Source organism: Heterocephalus glaber, unplaced genomic scaffold (assembly GCF_053883595.1).
Source record: "Heterocephalus glaber isolate CG9 unplaced genomic scaffold, H.glaber_assembly_v1.0 deba00001613, whole genome shotgun sequence".
NCBI classification, from domain to species: domain Eukaryota; kingdom Metazoa; phylum Chordata; class Mammalia; order Rodentia; family Bathyergidae; genus Heterocephalus; species Heterocephalus glaber.
Genome location: NW_028258384.1, coordinates 30,541,978 through 30,566,871, shown reverse-complemented (window position 1 = coordinate 30,566,871; position 24,894 = coordinate 30,541,978). Strand labels below are relative to the sequence as shown.

Genomic DNA, 24,894 nt, shown 5'->3' with positions numbered 1-24,894 from the left:
ACCCTGTAGCTCCCTCTATTAGGAGGCTCTCATTTTTGGTGAGTTGCTCAGACTTCAGTATGAACTCCTCTGAGCCCACTGGCATAATAAAGGTTTTTCTCCACCTCTTCCAGTGACCATCAAAATCTTAAATCTTCAAATTGTGATAGCTGAGACCCAGAACTGTAACACTGAGCTGTAACACTCAGCTGTGCCTCAGAGCTGTGGCACTTGGCTGTGACACTGAGCTGTAACACTTGGCTATGGCCCTGAGATGTTCTGATTACCACAACACTGTGGGTTGATCCCATGGTTCTGCCATGTTTGTTCACCATTTTCCTTTTCTCATCTGACCTCAGAGACACCAGGAAATATCATCCTTATAGATAAGAGCTAAGCCTCTCCTTTCAGGAAACATATGGGTCTCCTCCCTTCTTCTTTTCTGAATTGGGTTAGATTCTTTCCATGTTTCTTCTAATAAATTCAACTAATTTAGAAACATGCCTGAAGGCCTGAGTGAAACAAAGGAAACTGCCAGTAAGGTTCAATGCAAGTAGCTATGAGTCAAAGTAGTTATCCTTGTACTTCGAACTTTCTCTCTTAAATGCTAAAAGGAGGTTTCTATCTCTACTGCCTTAAAGAAAGTACCAAAATTTTGGTTACTGGAATAAATGTAAGTGATATTGTTTCTCAGGTGGCTAAGGGAGCCCACTCTGGGGGGAATGAGTCTCCACCCTGATCTAAGGGAGCCAACGGGGGCCTCCACTAAGATCTCTCAAAAGTTTACTGTATAAGGAAGCCCCCTTGGGGATTCCACCCTGACCTCTTAAGAGTTTATTATTCAAGAGTTCACTGTACAAGGAAGCCCTGGGGTGGGGCTCCACCCTTCTCCCTAAGGAGTCCTTGGACCACAGGGTATGGAGAAATCTAAAGAATCTATGCCACTTCTGCTAGATGAATTTGGCTAGTAGTACTTGAGTCTCACAGGGGATACTCCTGTGAACTCAATGGGTTTGCATCCTTTTGTATGGCACACCATCTGAAGGACCCCAGACCTAGTCTTCTCTGTCCATATGCCCCATTATTAACTATGAAAAAGACCCTGCTGATTGCAGCCCCCTCGCACTAGCCTGTATCCTTAAACATTGGAACCAATTTTACCCAGAAGGAAGATAGTTGCAGCCCCAGGAGGTTCACCCTTGTCCTTAACAAATTATTTTCTATTGCAATACTTTTTGGGTCCAATATAAACTAGGAAATTATGAAAGATGGGTATAGAATAACACTCTAAATTACAATATTTTTCTTCAGTTAGATATTCTTTGCAAAAGTCAAGGAAAGTGGTGTAAAATTACTTACGTTCATGCTTTTATGGCTCTTTATATCTTGAAAGGTCCAAGGATATCATTGATGATCTTGTTCTGAGATGTCCACCTGTCTCTAAGGATGATCTGGGTCTCTCCAATCTGTTTCTACCAGAGGATAGCACCCCAGAGAGACTCAATATTTTAAAATATGACTAAATTACTAGATGTGGCCCTTTTTGTGTTCAGCAATCAGGATCTAGATGAAGATGAAAGGAGAAGGGCTGAGAAAAAACTGAACAAAATTATGGCTGTTTCACTTGGCAATGCTTTAAATATACCAAGTCTTAGTAGGGAAAAATCTCAGGCCAATTAAGGGCTGCTTTAAATGCAAGAAAACTAGACACTGGGCAAGTGACTGTACCAAGACACTGCCCAAGCCATGCTTCATGTGTTAAATGGCCAATGCATCTGACTCACGGCACTGGAGGATTGGTTGCTCCCACTCACAGAGAGGGGCTAGGCTATCCAAAATATTCACTGCCAGCTCTGATGAAGAAGGTTGAAGGGAGCTGGAGCAATCTGGATTGTCCCTGTCTGCAAATATATTTGTCTTCTGCAAGAAACCCTAGGTGGGCCTGGATATTATGGGTAAGCAATTTCAATTACTTTGGCTTCCATTTTAACTTCCTTCTCTGGAAAATTACCCTCTAGATTTATAGCTATATTTGAGTTCAAGGGGAACCCTAATCAATGCTGCTTTACTCCTGCTTTGACATGTCAATATGAATGGCTAATGTTCAACCATGAATTCTTAATTGTTCCACAATGTCCTGACCCCTTACTATGAAAATATTTATTAGCAAAATTAGGACAGATTCTCCAATTCTGCCAAAGCAGATTTGGATTATACCAGGCCATGTTTCTACACAATCCCTGAGGTTACCACTCTATTCTTCTGAACTGGTGATTTCCAAGACCTATGCAAGCAGGTAGAAAGGACATCAGTGACTTGCCACTCTATGATTCTGAGGTGGCTGTGGTTCCCTGATAGAAGAAGCTTTGTCCAAGAAGGACATCAAAATGCAGATTACATGGCTGTCACTTCACAACAGGTCATTGAGGCCAAATTTTTGCTTTCAGGGACCTCTACTCAAAAAGCAGAGCTCATGGCTCTTTCTTAGGTACTGACAGGCACATATAGTAATTTGGAGAGAAAGGGCATTGCTAACTAATAAAATAAAGCACAATTAGAAAATTCTACATCTCCTAGAGGCAGTCTAACTCCTCAAGCAATTCACTGTCATTCACTGTAATGAACACCAAAGAGATGTGTCAAAAGTTTTCTTGGGAAATCAAAAGTCTGATACCGAGGAATAAAGGAAAACCTTTCAGTGCCTCAAGACTTTATCCTTATTCCTTGTTCTCGAGGAATCATTTAAACTGATCCTTCTTCAAGGGATGTATCAGATAGCTATAATAATCCTACATAGGAAATGGTCACAAAAATTTTCATAGGACTAGGAAAGAAAGCAATTCTTGTGAACCTCTGGAAGACCTGAGGCTCTTTTTCAAAAATAAGACTCCAGGAGAGGCCACCGTTCCATCAGTAAGTGCTCACAGGTCCTGGGGTGCAGCTGCAGGCAGATCCCAGCCAGGGCTCCTCCCTGAACCCAGAGGCTTGGGCACATCCACCCAAGCCAAAGGCCCACCCAGAAAAGAACTGCACAGCCACACAGCTTGAGGTAGAGGCCCCCATATGATCAGCCACAGCCAAGGACCCACCCAGAAAAGAGCTACACAGGTGCATAAGCAACAGCCAGAGGCTCCCCCTGACACCATTGATAAGGGCTTCCAGACCCTAGCCAAAAGCCTGTGCAGGCAACAGGAACTGCGATGCACAGCCCCCAGCCAAAGGACCTCCCAGACAACAGCTACATATGGGCCCCAGTGAGTGGCATGCCTAGATACCATTCCAAGTGTGCACAGGCCCCAGCCAGAAGCCCGCCAGAAAACGGGTCAGCTCAGGGACCCAGAAGGCCATGACTCTGAACACAGGAATTGGTATACTGGTGAGCAGAAGAGTAAAGGCTGCTCGGTTTCTTGCTGAGAATGATTAAAAATGATTAAAATGAATAATTGATAATTTCAAATAGGAAGAATAGGTCCAAAGGGGTAGGGGTGGTGAGAGGGGAAGGGGAAAGGAAAGAAGGGAAAGGAAAAATTATGAGAAAAGAGAAAAATGGATACAAAGTCTATGTAAATAAGGAAGGGTGGAGGGGGTGAAGGGCTCACAGGTAATGGAGAAAAAATAAGATCCAAGATACATCAGGTAAAAGTACAAGCATCAAATGGTAAATGTAAATGTATGGTGTACCTAAAATGTACCAAGAGAAAAAATAAGAACCAAGATACATCAGGTAAAAGTGCAAGCAGCAAACGGTAAATGTAAATGTACGGTGTACCTAAAATGTACCAATAAAAGAATTTAAGGAAAAAAAATGTTCACAGAAGTAATGGCAGAAAACTTCCCAAATAGGGGAAAAGAACTTGACATAGAGATAAATGAGGCATAAAGGACTCCAACTAGCCATGATAAAAAAATCTACACATAGGGATATAATAGTAAAGATTCCAGAAACCCAACTGAAGGACAAAATTCTACAAGCAGTTAGAGAAAAGGAACAAATCACATACAAAGGAAAGCCCATCCGAAATACAGCAGATAACTCGACACAAACCCACAATGCAAGAAGACTGTGCAGTGATGTATTTCAAGCCCTAAAAAAAAACAGCCTCCAACCCAGATTGATGTACCCTGCAAAACTATCTTTCAAAATTGATGGAGAAATAAGATACTTTCATGACAAAGAGCACCTGAGGAACTTCATGAATATCAAACCAGCACTCCAAAAATTTTTAAACAATATCATAGAAAAAGACAATGAGGATCACAACCCCAGAAAGCCCAGCAGCATTAATCCATTGAGTATGAAAAGAAATTAAATGCAAAGGGGGAGAATCCAACAAAAAGAAAAAGTCATGACAATGATATTTCAGTATGTATTATTTATAACCATCAATGTTAATGGTCTCAATTCACCAATCAAAAGAAATAGACTGGCAGAATGGGTCAAGAAGCAAGATCCAACAATATGCTGCATACAAGAAAAACAATTGAAAAAGAAGCTTATAGACTGAAAATTAAAGGGTGGTAAACAATACTCCATGCAACAGGACCCCCCCCCCAAAAAAAACAGGAGTAGCTATTGTCTTTGCAGATGAAGTGGATTTCAAACCAACTCTGATTAAGAGAGACAAAAAAGGACACTACATCATTGTAAAGGGAACAATCCAAGAGGAAGAGATGACAATCATAAATATATATGCACCAAATATTAGTGTGCTCACCTGTATAAAACAAATGCTAACAGGCATGAAAAATCAAATAAGCACTAAAACAATAGTAGTGGGGGACCTCAATACCCCACTGTCACAAATAGATAGATCAACTAGACAAAAAATAAGCAATGAAATACTAGAAATCAATCAAACTCTTGAAAAAGTGAACTTAACATGTTTATAGAGTGTTCCCACAAAATTGAAATACACATTCTTTTCAACTGCACATGGTTCCTTTTCCAAAATAGACCACATCCGCACTCATAGAATATTTTTAAGTAAGTGTAAAGGAACTGAAGTTATCCCTTGTATAGTACCAGACCACAGTGTGATGAAATTGGAGATTAATAGCAAAAGAAACTGCAAGAAACTCATAAACAGATGGAAAGGGAACAATACACTTCTGAATAACCAATGGGACACAGAGGTAACTAAAGAAATAATCAGTTTCTACAATTAGATGACAATGTCAATAAAACAGATGGGAATCTATGGAACACAATGAAAGCAGTCTTAAGAGGGAAATTCATAGCAATCAAAACTCACATTAGGAAAACAGAGTGAGCTCAAATGAACAACCTAATGCTGAACCTCAAGCTAGTAGAAAAAGAAGAGCAACACCAACTCAAAGGTGAAAAAAGGGAGGTAATTATAAAGATCAAGGCAGAAATCAATGCAATGGAGACTAAGACAACCATACAAAAAAATCAATGAAGCTAAGAGCTGCTTCTTCAAAAGAATAAACAAAATTGACAAAACCTTAGCCAACCTTATCAGAAAAAGGAAAGAAAAGGCCCAAATCTATGCAATTAGGAATGAAAAGGGTGAAATTACAATAGACCCAGCAGAAATCCAGAGGATTATCGATACCTACTTTGAGAACCTATATGCCAATAAGGTGGAAAACATAGGAAAAACAGACAAATTCCTAGATATGTGTGAATTATCAAAGTTGAACTAAGACCTACAAATTGTAAACAACCCAATATCAATCAATGAAATTGAAAACATAATTAAAAACTTACCAACTAAGAAAAGCCTGGGTCCAGATGGCTTCACTGCTAAATTCTATAAGACATTTGGAGAGGAACTACTGCCAATGCTGTTTAAACTCTTCAATGAAATTGAAAGGGAAGCAATACTCCCATATTCATTCCTGGAAGTATGCATCGACCTGATGCCCAAAGCAGAGAAACACCCTATCAAAACAGAGAACTATAGACCAGTCTCACTAATGAACATAGATGCAGAAATCCTTAATAAGATACTTGAAAATAGAATGCAGAAAATCATCAAGAAGATCTATACCCTGACCAAGTGGGATTCATCCCAGGGATGCAGGGGTCGTTCAACATACAAAAATCAATACATGTAATACACTATATTAATAGAGCCAAGGACAAAACCATATGATCATTTTAATAGATGCAGAAAAAGCATTTGATGAAATTGAACATGCATTTATGATAAAAACTCAACAAAACATTGGAATGGATGGTCTCTACCTCAATCTGATAAAAGCCATCCATGAAAAACCAACAGCCAATATCATACTAAATTGACAAAAACTGAAATCTTTCACACAAAAATCAGGAACAAGGCAAGGATGTACACTATCACTACTCCTGTTCAATATAGTCTTGGAAACATTAGCCACAGCAATTAGACAAGAGAAAGAAATAAAAGGAATAAAGATAGGAAACGAAGAAGTCAAATTGTCATTATTTTCAGATGACATGCTACCCTATACAGAATATCCCAAGAACTCCACCAAAAGTCTTCAAGACTTAATAACCTAATTCCATAAAGTAGGTGGAAACAAAGTCAACACACAAAAATCAATAGCTTTTCAGTACATGAAAAACAGACTCACTGAGAGAGAAATGGTGCGATCAATTCCTTTCACAATAGCATCCAAAAAATTGAAATACCTAGGAATCAACCTAACAAAAGAAATCAAAGACGTCTACTCTGAAAACTATAGCACTCGGAAAAAGAGATTGAAGAGGTTATCAGAAAATGGACAGACAACCCTTGCTACTAGTTAGTGAGAATAAATATAGTAAAAATGGCCCATACTTCCAAAACTGCTATATAGATTCAGTGCAATCCCAATTGAAATCCCAGCAGCATACTTTACAGAGCTTGAGAAAACAATCCAAAAATTCATTTGGAACAATCAGAGACCTAGAATAGCAAAAGTAATTCTACGCAATAAAGGTAAAATAGGGGATATCACAATCCCCAACTTGAAACTATACTCCAAAGCTACTGTGATAAAAACAGCATGGTACTGTCAAAGAAACTGACCTGTGGAACAGTTGAACAGATTAGAAGATGCATAAACAACTCCAGACACACTCAGCCACCTCATCTTTGACAAAGGAGCCAAACACCCTCCCTGGAGGAAAGATAGCCTCTTTAATAAATGGTGCTGGAACTATTGGGTTTCAACTTGCCAAAGATTAAAACTAGATCTATATTTCTCACCATGCACTAAACTAAAATCAAAATTGATTAAAGATCTAAATTTTAAAACAGAAACAATGAACCGACCAGAGCAGAGGTTAGGTACAACTCTTGAAGATATTGGTATAGGAAAAGATTTTATAAACAAAATCTCAGTTGACCATGAACTAGCATGGCAATCAACAAGTGGAATCTCTTCCTATTAAAAAGCTTCTGCACAGCAAGAGAAACCACCAAATGCATGAAGAGATGACCCACAATGTGGGAAAAATATTTCAGCAGCTGTCTCTCAGGCAAAGGTCTACTATCTAGAATATATAAAGAACTTAAAAAAAAATCAGACCTCCCAAAATTAAAGACCCAGTCCAAAAATGGACTTCTGAAATGTACAGACATTTCTCAGACAAAGAAGTAGAAATAGCAAATAAACATATGAAAAATTGTTCAACATCACTGGTCATTGGAGAGATGCAAATGAAAATAACACTGAGATTCCACCTCACACCAGAAAGAATGGCTGCCACCATGAATTCAACCAATAACAAATGCTGGCAGGGCTTCAGGGAAAGAGCAACCCTCCTCCACTGCTGGTGGGAGTGTAGACTGGTGCAACCACTCTGGAAATCAGTATGGAGATACCTCAAAGAACTAGGACTGGAAGTCCCATTTCACCCAGGTATTCCCCTGCTGGGTATCTTCTCTAAAGAATTAAAAGAATCGTATCACAGTGCTATATGTGCACCCATGTTGACAGCACAGTTTGTAATAGCTAACACTTAAAACAGCCCAAATTCCCATCAACCTGAGACTGGATAAAAAAAAATGTGTTTTTTAATAAAATGGAGTATTACTCAGCCATAAACAATGAGAAACTATAGACATTTATAGCTAAATGGATGCACATTGAGGTGATACTCTTAAGTGAAATAAATAGGACACATGTGTAAATACTGAATAGTTTCTCTAGTGTGAGAAACTGAAAGTGTAAATCAGGACTGAAAGATACAATGGATAATCTGAAATAGGAAGAAAAGGTGCAAAGGAAGGGGGAAGTGGGAGGGTTAGGGAAAAAGAAAGAAGGAAATGGAATTAAAATGAGAAAAAGAAAAAAATGGGAACAGAGTCTTTGTAGATAGGGAAGGATGGAACGGTTGAAGGGAGGGCAGGGGAATGGGGAAAAAATAAGAACCAAGATGCATTATGTAGAGGTGCAAATTTCCAATGATGAATGTTATTTTATTTTATACCTTTAATGTACCAATAAAATTAATTAAAAATAATAATACTGTGATAAATAATATCAAGGAAAATGGTACTTAAATTTATATATATATCATATATTATATATTTGTATATATACACATAAGCTTTATTGATTTAATGGGCATAAAATTTATTTTGCATATATATTATATAAACATTATCGAGGCGTTATTTACATTCCATAAATTGCACCCACTCTACTGTTTAATTCAGAATTTTAACAAATCTACTGAGTGGTAAAATCATTAATGAAATCCAGCTTTAGAACATACTCATCACCCCAGTTAGAGCCAAAGGTACATTTAATCTCTGTCCCCACACCCAATCCTAGGCAACCCATAATCTAATTTCTATGTCTACAGATTTGCCTCTTCCTGAATTCATGTAACACCAAAGTACAAATGAAGATAAAAATGTATAATAGATAATGTGAAATAGAAAGAAAAGATCCAAAGGGGAAGGGGAAGGGGAAGTGGGAGGGAGAGAGGAAAGGAAAAAATATGAGAAAAGGAAAAAATACAGAAACAATGTCTTTGTAAATAGGGAGGTGTGGAGGGGTTGAACGGAAGGCAGGGTAACAGGGCAAAAATAAGAACCAAGATATATCATGTAAAGGTACAAATTCACAACGATGAATATCATCATATTGTATATTTAAAATGTACCAATAAATTAATGAATAAAAAAAAGAGAGAAAAAAACAGGACTCCAGTACTGCTCTGGATACTGATAAGTATAGTTGCTAATGAACCTCAATGTACCATAGCTTACATGAGCACCTGTATTGAGACTCCTGTTTTTAATTAGACCCATAATGTGGGTAATTCTGCTAAAGCTATGGCTGTAAGGTTCTTGGTAATTTATCTAACATCCATCTTTGCCATACATTCTCCTCCATAGGAAGCATAAAAAACAGACTTTCTCATTCTCATGTTTTGGCTCCATATCCCGAACCTCAATAAAGTTACTCCCCTGAAAATTCACCAAGATTTGTCCCATCAAATGGGCAGCTCAACAGTCTTTTACATATAGATACAAACTCTTTTCTCATTTCTTGTGACAGGTTTTTTTTTTCTTTTCAACCCAGCCAGTGAGCCACCACATGCCAAGGTAGATAGAGAGAACATAATACACAGTAGGTAGGGTCAACAGTTTCTTTCAGCAGGAAGTAGCCATATGAAGACAGAGTAGCAAACCCTCAACAGTCCATAATGAATTACGGGAATCTATGTCTCTCAAGGAAAAATGAGGCAGGAGATTAGAGTGTGGCAAACTGACTGGGCAAAAGGGCATGACCTCTGTCAGTAACAGAGATCCAGAAAATGTGCAGAAAAAGTTTCCAAAGCCCTGCTGCAGAGACCAATTAGAGAGTGCTATCTTCAATTCTTCTCATGAGAACTCAAGCAAATTTTTCATAGGATGGCCTAGGTCTGACATCAGCCTGAGTAGTGGGAGAAACAAAAAATGGCTACCATTAAGCTCATGGCCACTGTTCTCTCTCTTTTATGGTGGGCTGCTTTCACTCTGAACAGTGTACTTCTTTTCCAACTTTTAATTGACCCACACTTGCACTGCAGATCATGTTTATTTTCCAACCTTTAATAAATGCAAAACCTCACTACTTTTTGCACTTATTTTGTCCAATTCTGTGTTCAGGACAAGAAGAACTTAGAAAGAATCTCTAGAAAATGTCCCCAGGACCCCAGAATCCAGTGATAGAATGATTAAACTTCAAAGTTACCAGTATAGCCCTCCCACAGTGACTAGAGAAGAGATAGTCAGGGGAGATAGCTGTGGACAGGGAGCAGGCTGAAAAGAGACCCTCTGAGAAGTTTGAGTTCAAGGCAGACTAGTACAAGGAAGAAAATTATAAAGATCAGAGAAGAAATCAATGAAATTGAGACTTAAAAAACAATACAAAAAATCAATTAATTAAAGAGCTGGTTCCTCAAAAGAATAAACAAAGTAGTCTTGACTGTACATCATAATCAAGTAGGATTTTTCCCAAAAATGCAGAGTGGTTCAACATACCTATATAAATTAGTGTAAGTAATACCACATAAACAAAAGCAATGACAAAAAATATGATCATTTCAGTTGATGCAGAAATAGCCTTTAGGAAATCCAACTTCAATTCAAGATAAAAACACTGAAGAAAATAGGTATAAATGGGGCCTTATCTTAATCTGATATGACACTTATAACAAACCAATGGCCAACATCATATTAAATGGGCAGAAGCTAAGAGCTTTCTATCTAAAATCAGGACAAGACAAGAGTCTCCAATATCTCCACTCCTGTTCAATATACTTCCTGAAAGATTAGGAAGAGCAATCAGGAAAGAGAAAGTAACAAAGGAATATGGATAAGAAAGAACTCAAATTACCATGATTTGTAGATGATATGATTCTCTACATAGAAGATCCAAAAAAATTTCGGCAAAATACTCCTAGAATTAATAACCAAATTAAGTAGCATAGCAGGATACAAGTCAACACAGAAAAATCAATACCACTCCTGTACACAAATAATAAATAAGCTGAGAAAGAAATTCTGGAAAAAACAACCTTTCACAGTAGCATGAAGAAAAATTAAATAATTAAGAATTAACCTAACCAAGGAAGTGAAAAAGCTCTACTCTACTCTGACAAAAGAAGATTGCAGAGGACAACAGAAAATTGAAAGATATCCCTTGCTCCTGGATAGGCAGAACCAATATAGTCAAAATGGCCATATCTCCACATCTGCTTCACGAGTACAAAGTCCGGAGCTCGTTCCTGAGTACAAAAAAAAGGAAAGAAAGAAAAGGAAAAGGCCATATCTCCAAACTTGATACTCAGATTTCATGCAATCCTAATTAAAATAACAGCAGCATTTCCAACAGAACTACAGAAATATTCTAAAATTCATGTGGAAAAAGAAGAGACCTACAGGACCTAAAGCAATTCTGGGCAACAAGAACAAGGCAGAAGCATCAGAATCCTGGACTTCAAGTTATATGACAAAACTACAGTGATAAAAGCTGTAGGGTAATGCCACAAAGAGACATGTGGCTCAGTGGAACAGAATAGAGGATGCAGAAACATCTGATCATTGAAAATGAGGCCAAAAACGTATGTTACAGGAAAGATAGCCTCTTTAATAAATGTTGCTGAGAAACTGGCTATCCATATGCATTAGAATGAACCTAGACCTGTATTTCTCACAATGTAGTAAACTAAAACAAAAATGGATTAAATATCTAAATTTTAAGACAGAAACACTTAACCTGCTGAAAGATAAAATAGATGGGACTCTTGAAGTCATAGAAATAGGCAAGAACTTTGAATAGAACTCCAATTGTACAAGAAATAATACCAAGAATCAACAAATGGGATTATGTCGAATTAAAAATCTGCGAAGGTAATAGCCAACAGAATGAAGAGCAACCTATAGAATGACAAAAAACATTTTACCATCTATTCATTGGAGAGTACTAATATTTACAATATATAAAGAAATGAAAAATGAGACCATCCCAAACAAAAGACCCAAACAAAAATGTGGAACTGAAATGAATACTTTTCAGAAGTACAAATGGCCAATAAATACATGAAAAAAAGTTCAACATTGCCGACCAGTAGAAAAATGTAAATTGAAACAATGCTAAGATTCCATCTTACTCCAGGAAACATGCTATCATCAATCATGCTATTAACAAGCATGATATCATCAATAAATCAAATAACTGAGTAATTAAGGTAACTAAGCCTAACCCTAACTCTTCTTCATTGTTGGTGGGATGTAAACTAGTATAACCTGTAGTTTGAAAATGATCATTAATATTATTCTAAAATACTAATAGCCCAATATAAATCATTGCTGTGTATAGCGAGTCTACTTCTGCATGTGGGTACCCATATTTTTTAGAATAAACAAAAGAAACTTTTAAAATGTTTTATTGGGATTCTGTACTTAATCACTTACCATTGCACATATCAATTTGGGGGAGAGGTTTCCTGTGGGGGGCCTTGCCCCCCCCGCTAGAACTCTTGAGTGCCTTTTACGGGCATGTCTGGGCCTGCTGCAAGTCTACCCGGCAACAAGGAAATAGCCCCAGTACCCTCCCCTTGCTCCTCCCCTCTAGCCCTATGGTATATATGCTGTAGCCGCTTCCGCAATAAACAAGACTTGATCAGAAACCTGTCTTGTCTCCATCTCTCGTGTCTCTTGTCCCTTGTCATTCTCACTCCCCCTCTAGGGTCTCCGTTGACTTACCCGCGGGCCGGGACAAGTGGCGCCCAATGTGGGGCCCGAGAATGGGGGATCCAGTGAAGAATGCTGCTCGGGGGCCCAATAAAATAGAAGAGACAAATAAAATAGAAAAAAGAGGATTGCGTTTGACATGAACCTGCCGTCTTTCCTGCACCTCGGTGAGTTGAGCAGCGATTATGGGACAGGAGATTAGCCAACATGAGTTGTTTGGAGAAGGTCTTAAAAAAACTTTACAGGCACGAGGGGTAAAAGTTACAGTCAAATAGTTGTTAAAATATTTTGATTATATTAGAGATCTCCACCCTTGGTTTCCCGCCAAGGGTACCATCGATGAGAGGAGATGGAAAAGAGTAGGGGAGGCCCTTAAAGATTATTATGCTACTTGGGGACCAGGAAAGGTCCCGATTACTGCATTTTCTTATTGGAATCTTATTGATGAAATTATCTCCCAAAAAACCAAAGATCCGGTGGTGGCTCAAGCCATCCAGGTCGGGGAGACAGCTCTCCGATCAGAGGAAGGGTCGGTCACTCTCCCTTGGAGTGAGGAGTGTGTAAATACCCCCCGAGATGCCAAGATGGCGCCGAGGCCCAAGCCCCTGCAGGACGGGACTTCCTCAAAGAATGAGAAAGAAGACTTGATGTCTTTTGATAGTGACGATGAGTCAGACAAAAAAACTGCAACTGATGAGTGTTTACAGGCAGGCTCTGCCTCATCCAAGCCTTTTAAGGAAAAGCTTCGGGGCTCCTCGGCTTCCACCTCTGCCCTTTCAGCCCCTGCCTCTAACCCCGCCCCACCAGTGAAAGAGGAACCGACCTTGTACCCTTCCCTCTGCCACCTCAGACACCCCCCCTTGCCACAGAATGATCCGGGGGAGGCTGACTGGGCCAATCTTGAGGAGGAGGCAGCCAGATATCGTAATCCTGACTGGCTGCCTGTAGTCCAAGGTCCGCCTCCTTATGTTCCGGTACCCAACACTCCCAATGCGCCCGCTTTGGCATGCCCTGCTGTTGATCCCCAAAAGGAACTCCGGGACAAGATAGAATTTCTAAAAGAACAAATAAGATTAGAAAAGGAACACCAGGAACTTATTACCCAGCTCGAGGGCTGAAGAACAGGCAAAACCCATGAAAATGTCCGTAGAGAGGACAAACCTAAGCCACGACCCCCCACTAGAGGGGTGGCCCCTAGGGCGCCATCCGGGTCAGGAGTATCCCTAGAACTTGAAAATGTGGAAGCCTTTCCCGTAACTGAAACTACTGACGTGCAGGGACAGGCGTGGAGACACCACAGTGGTTTCGATTTTAAGGTCATTAAAGAACTTAAAATGGCCACAGCTCAATATGGGGCCACTGCACCTTACACAATGGCCATTTTAGAATCGGTGGCAGAAAATTGGCTCACCCCAATCGATTGGCAGACTCTGGCCCGTGCCACCCTCACAGGAGGTGACTATTTACTATGGAAATCTGAATATGTGGAAAATTGCCGAGATACTGCTAGACGCAATGCTCAGGCGGGTAATGGTTGGATACTCGATATGCTTCTGGGGGATGGAGCCTATGCTGCCAGCGATCAACAGATGCAATTTGAGGCGGGGTTATATGCCCAGATTCAGACCGCAGCCACTAGAGCCTGGAGAAAGCTCCCTTCTAAAGGAGATGTGAGTGCTTCTCTCACCAATATCCGACAGGGGTCTGATGAGCCCTTCGTGGATTTTGTTCACCGCCTGATCACAGCAGTGGGTCGGATTTTTGGGAGCGCAGAAACCGGGACAGATTTTGTTAAACAGCTTGCTTTTGAAAATGCAAATGCTGCTTGCCAGGCCGCCATCCGCCCTTATAAAAAGAAAACTGATCTCTCAGGTTACATTCGCCTTTGCTCAGAAATTGGGACTGCCTACCAACAGGGGCTTGCTATGGCTGCCGCCATGCAGGGTTACACGGTCAGTTTTTGTCACGCCGCCCAGGTAACAAGTGTTTCCGGTACGGGGCAACAGGTCACTTTGCCAAGGAATGTCAGGCCCCTAGGGCATCGGTCCCTAGGGCCACACCTCCGGGGCCTTGCCCTCGATGCAATAAAGGGAGACATTGGGCGAATGAGTGCAGGTCCAAGACAGACGCTCAGGGCCAGCCCCTCCCGCTTGCCCATAACCCGGACCAGGGAAACGGGAGAGGGGGCCAGCCCCGGGCCCCCAGACCCAAATAAATTTACGGGGCACTCAACTTTGCTCCAGCAAACAACAATCCATTTCAGACCTCTTCAGAGCAACAACGGGAAGTGCCGGACTGGACCTCAGTTCCACCGCCCACACAGTATTGACTCCAGAAATGGGGGTACAGGCCCTCCCGACAGGGGTCTTTGGACCCCTGCCTAAGGAGACCTTCGGGCTTGTAATAGGCAGAAGCAGCAGCACTATGGATGGGCTGCTGATCTACCCTGGGGTGATTGATAGTGATTACTCCTGAGAGATTAAAGTTATGCTTTCTTCCCCCAAAGCCATTAACACCATTCAGTCAGGCCAAAGATTTGCTCAATTGTTGCTCCTTCCCCTTCTCCCTACCTCTAATAAGGCTCTTAACAACGTCAGAGGCAGCCAGGGATTCGGCTCATCCGATGTCTACTGATCGGAAATACTCTCAGCCCAGAAGCCTCTCAAGACCTTATGGTTAGATGGGAGACAGCTTTCTGGATTGGTAGACACCGGTGCTGATGTAACTATCATCAAAGGAGAAGATTGGCCTCAGGTGTGGCCATTAAAAGACACCCTCACCCACCTCAAGAGTATAGGTCAGAGTCAAAACCCTAAACAAAGTGCCAAAAATCTGACCTGGAAAGACCAAGATGGCAATCAGGGCACCATTCAACCTTATATCATCTCAGGGTTACCCATTAATCTATGGGGGAGAGACCTATTATCACAAATGGGGATGATTATCTCTAGCCCTAATGAAGTCATCACTATGCAGATGTTTAAAAATGGGTACATTCCAGGAAAAGGGCTAGGTAAAAACTCTACAGGTATTATACAGCCCATTGAGCCAGTCCTTCGACCCCCTCCCCGAGCAGGGTTAGGCCATTTTCCATAGGGGTCATTGACACTCCTGTGGACCATGCTGAAAAGATCACCTGGGTCTCAGATGATCCGGTATGGGTCAATCAATGGCCCCTTTCCAAAGATAAGTTATTAGCGGCTCAGCAGCTGGTGCAGGAACAGCTTCACGCTGGCCATATCATCCCCAGCAATTCCCCATGGAATACTCCCATCTTTGTCATTAAGAAAAAGTCAGGAAAATGGAGACTCTTACAAGATCTTAGAGCAGTCAATAAGACCATGGTATTTATGGGACCTTTACAACCCCGTCTTCCCTCACCGGTAGCCATCCCCCTTGGATATTATAAGGTTGTCATTGATTTAAAAGACTGTTTTTTCACCATTCCCTTACACCCTGCTGATCAAAAACGCTTCTCATTTAGCCTTCCAGTGACCAATTTCTGTGCTCCAATACAATGCTTCCAATGGCGGGTGCTCCCTCAAGGCATGGCAAATAGCCCCACGCTCTGCCAGTCCTTTGTAGCTTCAGCTATTCAGGCCGTACGTGAATCTTGGGCCTAAATGTATGTTATACACTATATGGATGATATTCTGCTTGCTGGACAACATAGCAATGAGGTTTTAACCTGTTATGCCGAGCTCCACTGAGCCCTTGAGGCTCGTGGCCTCCAGGTTGCCCCCGATAAGGTACAGTTAAAGGACCCTTATACCTTTTTAGGTTTCCAAATGTCCGGACCCCACATTTCACCCCAAAGACTTACCCTTCGCCTTGATACCCTAAAAACTCTTCATGATTTTCAAAAATTGCTTGGAGATATAAATTGGCTTATGCCCTATCTTAAATTAGCTAAAGGAGAACTAAGGCCCCTTTATGATATTCTACAAGGGGATAGTCACCCCGCCTCACTTCGGGAGCTCACCCCCGCCGGTCGCGAGGCCATCACCTTGGTGGAGCAAGCAATTCTTCATCAAACTGTTACCTTTATGGATTATGGCTTACCGCTACAATATATTATCTGCAAGACCACGCTTTCCCCCACTGCTGTTTTTTGGCAGACCGCATCCCTCATGTGGGTGCACCTTCCCGTTTTGCCCAAACGGATCACCACCCCCTATTATAAGGCCGTTTCTGACCTTATTGCCCAGGGCAGACACCTTGGAAAGTGCCATTTTGGGAAGGAGCCTGACATTATCCTCCAACCTTACAGTAAAGAACAAATTGACTGGCTTATGCAAGTTACTGACTTTTGGCCAATTGCCCTCACCTCTTATGCAGGCCTTATAGATAATCATTATCCTCCAGATAAACATTGATTTTGCCAATAGACATGATTTTATTTTTCCAAAGGTCACCTCGCCTACTCCATTAACTGAGGCCCTGTTGATCTTCACAGATGGTTCCTCCACAGGGATGGCTGCCTATGTGTGGGACACTAACACCGTCCAATTCCAGACCAGTTGTTCCTCCGCCCAAATGACCGAGTTACATGTGGTCGCAGCGGTTTTTTCGGCCTTCCCTGAAGAGGCCTTTAATCTTTTTACAGACAGTGCTTACATTGCCCAATCGGTACCTCTGTTAGAAACATGTGGACAGATAAAAAACGTTTCCCAGACAGGTAACCTTTTTATCCAACTACAAGGTCTAATTAGAAAAAGATCTAAGCCCTTTTTTATTGGACATCTTCGTGCCCACTCTAACCTACCTGGGCCGCTTACAGAGGGTAATCAACTAGCAGACCTGGCCACAAGACCTCAGGCTTCTGCCTACTCACTAAATATTGATGCCCCCGTTCAGATTGACCAGGCACAGAAGGCGCACCAGTTAAATCATCTTAGTGCCCACACACTTCGCCTCATGTATAAACTTACTAGGGAACAAGCTAGACAAATTGTTAAAACCTGTCCTACGTGCACCCTCCATCTTCCCACACCTCATCTGGGAGTTAGTCCTCGTGGCTTAATTCCAAATGCCCTATGGCAAATGAACGTCACACATTACCCTGAATTTGGAAATCTTAAATATATACATGTCAACATTGATACATATAGTGGATTTATATTTGCCACCCTACAATCCGGGGAGGCTACTAAACATGTAATTGCCCACCTTCTAGTTGCCTTCTCAGTACTTGGATGTCCACAGCAAATTAAAACAGACAATGGTCCAGGCTATACCAGCTCTGGCTTCTCGAAGTTTTGCAAACAATTAGATATAACACACATAACGGGAATCCCATATAATCCACAAGGACAAGGCATTATAGAAAGAGCCAACCTCACACTCAAAATTACATTAGATAAAATAAAAAGGGGGGAATGGTACCCTATCAAGGGGTCACCCAGAAACCTAATATCATATGCACTATTTATTCTTAACTTTTTAAATTTGGACGCTAAGGGATTATCCGCAGCTAACCATTTCTGGCAGCCAGAGACGCAAAAACAATTTGCCTCTGTGATGTGGAGAGACCCCCTGGACCACTCATGGCATGGGCCTGACCCCGTACTCATCTGGGGCCGAGGGTCAGTGTGTGTTTACTCCAAGGAAATGAAGTCGGCCAGGTGGCTTCCAGAACGCTTAGTGAAACAAGTTGATAAGCGTATTGATGATACCAATGACCTAATATTGTCCAATTTCAACCAGTTAACAATGGCGCCTACAATTATAATCTAATAATCATAAAGAAAATAGTATAATTCAATTTGGCCAGATATATTTGAGTGCACCCTAATTTTATAAACTGTCTCATATGTTTGTCTATTGTCTGTTGTTTGTGTTCGTACAGTTGAGCTCAATATTTCTTTTCCTTCCTTTTCAAAAGATATTCACCTATCGTTAAATTGGCTTACAGATAAATGTTATTAAATTAAAGGCATGCCTTCCTTCCCAGGTTGCTAATTGATCAAAGTGCCACTGAGATTTATTTTATAAAAGTAATGTGTATTGTCACCTACATGCAATAATCAAGTTGCAATAAACAGTTGTAAAATAAAAATATATATATATATTCTTAATTGCTTGTCAAAATGATTAGAGACTATGGGGACTCCCTTTGATGAATATAGAAGTGACCACCCAGAAAATGATTATTCTGGTCTTAATTCATTAAAGGGACCCCCTAGTAAATTTTATATTATAATCTTATGGGAGACACATCACAACGAATATTGTCTAAATATGTTATAAATTGATTACATTGGTTATCCTTGATATTTAAGCACTGAATATGTTATTACAAAATGTTTACATTGGGTAAGTTCTAAATATGTTATTGTAATATGTCCACATTGGTCATCTTCAAAAGCTTAATCAGGTTAGCCTAATTCTCTTATCTACAGCCCAGCCTTGCTTACATCGCAGGACGAAATTTTGCTTACAGGTTAAAAAGATGACATCCCTGATTCTGTTACATGGCCTGTTGCTGCTCCTGGCACTGACAGCAGAAAGCAGATTTCAACCAGTTAACAAGGAACAACTGCTCATTGCCCTGTATGGTAACCCCTGTGACTGTGCTGGGGGTTCTGGCAGGCCCGTATCCACAAGTTACACCCATAGTACTGATTGCAGCAGCAAGACTGCCTACTTGGTTTATGAGGCCTCGATAACGGGAGGATATAACCAAAAATGGGATTGTGTCACTAAGCCTAAAGTCATACTAACAATCAATGGCAAACCAGGGCCATGCCCTACCGGCTGTGCCATGGCCACAGAGATGCATTCTACCTGTTACACTGAAGTCCAACAATGTGCACATTCCGATGGAAAAATATATCTAACTGCTGTTCTACAAAGAACTTACAGGGGCTCCTTCGGGGGTGACTGGGACTTTTCCAGTCCCACTGGATATCCTAAATTTGGCCAAGCCTCCTGCAGCGGCAGTCCCGGCAAAGATGTCTGCTGGCCGCCACAGGCCCCAATTCATATATCTGATGGTGGCGGGCCTTCAGATCAGCTCAGGGAAGAGCGAGTACAAAAACAGCTCGAGACTATCATCCAAGAGATGTACCCCTCCCTAAATTATCATCCACTGGCCCTTCCCAAACCTCGAGGCCCAAACCCTGACATCCAAACCCTGAGTGTCTTATCAATTGATCAATACATCCAACCCAGCCTTTGCTGCGGATTGTTGGCTATGCTTGACCCTTGGCACACCCCTGCCCCTTGCCTTGCCAGTTGTCGACCAAACTGACTATGCCAACAGCTCTAGTTACAATTGCAGTTTTTCTCTGCCCTTCAGGGTCCAGCCAGTACAGTTCAATGCCTCAGTTTGTTATCTAAGTTCGGGCCACAACAATAGCTTCGATATACCTGTCGGAGTCCAAAATTTCTCTCTCTGCTCTGTAATGCTTAATGGCTCTGCCGCCATTTGCCCTGCCCCGGATCACATGCTCGTCTGTGGAGGGAGCTTGGCATTCACCTCCCTCCCCACTAATTGGACTGGGCTGTGCGTGGTGGCGACTGTCCTCCCGGACATCACCCTCATTCCTGAAGATGAGCCAGTGCCCTTGCCCAGCTTTGACTATATCGCTGGGTGACATAAAAGGGCCGTCTCACTGGTCCCCTTGCTCCTGGGGCTAGGGGTGTCTGGCGCCCTTGCCACTGGCTCCGCTGGTGTCAGAGTGGCATTACACTCCTATGCCAAATTATCCAACCAGTTGATTAATGATGTTCAAGCTCTCTCCAACACTCTTACAGATTTACAAGATCAGATTGAGTCTTTGGCTGAGGTGGTCCTTCAAAATAGAAGCGGCCTGGACCTCCTCACGGCGGAACAAGGGGAGATTTGCATAGCCCTAAAAGAACATTGCTGTTTCTATGCCAATAAATCTGGGATCGTCAGGGGAAAAATTCGCAAACTTCAGGAAGATCTAAACAGACGACGACTACTAGTTTGTGAACATAATCAAATCCTTATACCTGGGTAGATTTTATGTTGGAATGAAAAGGCATCAGAGGAAATCCATTGAGTACATTAGGTGACAAGTGTGTTTCTTCTATTATCCCTCACACACACACTGAGCCCTGAAGCAGTTCCCACTCATACAATTATGATTTAATCATATAAACATGGAAAAGTAGAGAACATTCTTCAAGACTTTACTCTTTTCAAGGGAAATATTTATTTTATTTAAAAATAAATGCCATGTAAATTTCCTAGTTGTGATATTGTACTAATGGCTGTTCCAGAGGCAAATATTGGGGAAAACTGAATGAATAGTGTATGAAATTTCTCCAGTACTTTGGGTTTTTTTATACTACTCTGAGAACATGTAATTATTTCAAGACAAAAGAAATTTTAACAGGAGAACAGTCTCATGGTTATGAGATTCTTGACATTTCACATTTATAACCTCCTAAAACTCTAAAAATTTTATTACTGCCCTCCATATCAATACCTTGAAATGTTAAAATAAAAGACTCTTGAAGCTGAATGAGACCTGAGAAGATATCTATATTAGGTGATATATAAATGCCTTTCATAATATTCTTAACATATAAAAAAATTATGCCTTTTTAAAAATTAATTTTATGGGTACATTTTAGGTATACAATATAATAACATTCATCATTGGAAATTTGCACCTTGACATAATTTCTCTTCTTTCTTATTTTTTCCCCATTCCCCTCCCCTCCCTTCAACCCCTCCATCCCTATTTACAAAGACTTTGTTTCCATTTTTAAATTTTCTCATATTAATTCCATTCCCTTCTTTCCTTTCCCATACCCTTCCCACTTCCCCTTTGCCCCATTTCTTCCTATTTCACATTATCTATTATACCTTTTAGTCCTTATTTACACTTTCAGTTTCTCACACTAGACAAACTGTTCAGTATTTACACGTGTGTCCTATTTATTTCACTTAAAAGTGTTGCCTCAGTGTGCATACATTTAACTATAAATGTCTCTAATTTCTCATTTTCTATGGCTAAGTAGTACTCCATTTTATTTAAAAAAACACATTTTCTTTATTAAGTCTCCAGTTGAAGGGCAATTGGGGTGCTTCCAAGATTTAGCTATTACAAACTGCGCTGCTATGAACATGGTTGCACATATATCACTGTGGTGTGATTCTTTGGGGAAGATACTCACCAGGGGAATAGCTGGGTCAAATGGGACTTCCAGTCCTAGTTTTTTAAGGTATTTCCACACTGGTTGCACCAGCCTACACAGCCATCAGCAGTGGAGCAGTGTTCCTCTTTCCCCAGAGCTCTGCCACCATTTGTTACTGGTTGATTTCATGATAGCATCCATTCTTTCTGGGGTGAGTTGGATTCTCAGCTTTGTTTTCATTTGGATCTCTCGAATGACCAGTAATGTTGAACATTTTTTCATATGTTTATTTCCTATTTCTAGTTCATTGTCTGAGAAATGTCTGTTAATTTCAGATGCCCAATTTTGTATTGGGTCTTTAAATTTGGAAGGTTTGATCTTTTTAAGTTCTTTATCGATTCGAGATAAGAGACCTTTGTCTGAGGAAGAGCAGGTGAAGATTTTTTTCCACATTGTGGGTGGTCTCTTCACACTGTTGACAGTTTCTCTTGCTGTGCAGGAGCTTTTTAATAAGACATTCCACTTGTTGATTGTTTGTGCTAGTTCACGGGCAATTCAGGTTTTTTTCATATAATCTTTTCTGACACCAATGTCTTCAAGAGTTCTACCTGACCTCTGTTCCAGTTGATTCAGCATTTTTATTTTAATATTTAGATCTTTAATCCATTTAGATTTTAGTTTAGTGCATGGTGAGAGATATAGTTCTAGTTTTAATCTTTGGCAAGTTGAAGTCCAATTTTTTCAGTATCATTTATTAAAGAGGCTATCAATCATTCCTCCAGTGAGGGTGTTTGGCTCCTTTTTCAAAGATGAGGTGACTGAGTGGGTCTGGAGTTGTTTCTGCATCTTTTAAACTGTTCCACTGGTCCTCAGGTCGGTTTCTTTGCCAGTACCATGCTGTTTTTTTCACAGTAGCTTTGTAGTATAGTTTCAAGTTGCCATGTTTCTGTTGCCTAGAATTTCCTTTGGTATTCTAGGTCTCTTCTTGTTACAGATGAATTTTTAGATTGTTTTCTCAAGCTCTGTGAAGTATGCTGCTGGGATATCAGTTGGGATTGCACTGAATCTATATAGCAGTTTTGGAAGTATGGCTATTTTCACTATGTTGATTTTTCCTACCCAGGAGCAAGGAATGCCTTTCCATTTTCTGATATCCTCTTCAATCTCTCTTTTCAGAGTGCTATAGTTTTCAGCAAAGAGGTCTTTGATTTCTTTGTTATGGTGATTCCTATGTATTTCAATTTATTGGATGCTATTGTGAAAGGAATTGTTTGCCCTATTTCTCTCTCAGTGAGTCTGTTTTTCATGGAGAGGAAAGCTATTGATTTTTGAGTGTTGACCTTGTATCCAGCTACTTTACTGAATTTGGTTACTAAGTCTGGAGGACTTTTGGTGGCGTTCTTGGGGTCTTCTGTATAGAGTATCATGTCATCTGCAAATAATGACAATTTGACTTCTTTGTTTTCTATCTTTATTCCTTTTACTTCTTTCTCTTGTCTAATTGCTGTGGCTAATGTTTCCAAAACTATATTGAACAGGAGTGGTGATAGTGGACATCTTTGTCTTGTTCCTGAATTTAGTGTGAAGGATTTCAGTTTTTGACCATTTAGTATGATATTGGCTGTTGGTTTTTCATAGATGGCTTCTATCAGATTGAGGTAGAGACCATGTATTACATTTTTTTTGTAGGGTTTTTATCATGAATGCATGCTGGATTTTGTCAAATGCTTTTTCTGCATCTATTGAGATGATCATATGGTTTTTGTCTACATTTATTGATTTGTATATGTTGAACTATCCCTGCACCCTTGGGATGAGTCCCACTTGGTCAGGGTGAATGATCTTCTGATCTTCTTGATGATCATCTGCATTCTATTTGCCAGTATCTTATTAAGGATTTTTGCATCTATGTTCATTAGTGAGATTGGCCTGTAGTTCTCTTTTTTGATTGGGTCTTTCTCTGCTTCAGGGATCAAGGTGATGCTTGCCTCCAGGAATGAATTAGGGAGTATTGCTTCCCTTTCAATTTCATTGAAGGGTTTAAACAGTAGTGGGCAGTAGTTCCTCTCTAAATGTCTTGTAGAATTCAGCAGTGAAGCCATCAGAACCCGAGCTTTTCTTAGTTGGTAAGTTTTAATTACATTTTCCATATCATTGATTGATATTGGGTCCTTTAGAATTTTTAGGTCTTCGTTCAACTTTCATACTTCATATGTATCTAGGAATCTGTCCATTTCTTCTGTGTTTTCCATCTTATTGGCATACAGGTTCTCAAAGTAGGTATTGATTACCCTCAAGATTTCTGCTGGGTCCATTGTAATTTCATCCTTTCCATTCCTAATTGCATGGATTTGTGCCTTTTCTTTCCTTTTTCTGAGAAGGTTGGCTAAGGGTTTGTCAATTTTGTTGACTCAAAGAAGAAACTCTTGGCTTCATCGGTTTTGTGTGTCATTCTCTCAGTCTCCATTGCATTGCTTTCTGCTCTGATCTTTATAATTTCCTCCCTTTTATTAGCTTTGGCTTTGCTCTGATCTTCTTTTTCTAGAAGCTTGAGGTTCAACATCAGTTTGTTTAATTGGGCTCACTTTGTTTTCCTAACATGAGTATTCACTGCTCTGAATTTCCCTCATAAGACTGGTTTCATTGTGTCCCATAGAGTTTAATATGTTTTATTGGCATTATCATTTAATTGAAGGAACTGTCTGATTTCTTCTTTAATTTTCTCTGTGACTGTTGGTTATTCAGAAGTGTGTAGTTCAATTTCCATGTGTTTATGAAACTCTTGCAGTTTCTTTTGCTATTGATCTCTAATTTCATTCCACTATGGTCTGATAATATACAGGGGATAACTTAAATTCCACAGCAGAGGCAGCTGCTTCTCTGTCATTCCTCTTCCTTAATATATATTTTTTTCAGTTTAAATATCATCTATTGGTGGGACACTCACTGCTTACCAAAGGAACCCTATCTATGTAAAAGCAAATTTAATACTTTAAAAACTTTTCCTTATGTTGATCTGAAATGCTTCATATTTTTACTAAGTCCTCATTCCCAAAGATGTAAAAAATCATTTTTAGTGTATATATTCAAACAGATCAGCCTTTGTCCATGTGGAGTG

The 24,894-nt window shown here is 40.4% G+C and overlaps 1 long non-coding RNA gene across 1 annotated transcript in view; it reads right to left on the bottom strand.

Moving 5' to 3' along the window:
• LOC147822543 (uncharacterized) overlaps positions 1-1,680 on the bottom strand; it is a 54,346-nt gene extending 52,666 nt beyond the window's left edge. The window contains exon 1 of the long non-coding RNA XR_015445602.1: positions 1,339-1,680. This is a non-coding gene — a long non-coding RNA (uncharacterized LOC147822543). The remainder of the gene's footprint in view (positions 1-1,338) is intronic.
• Positions 1,681-24,894: the final 23,214 nt, after the last annotated feature.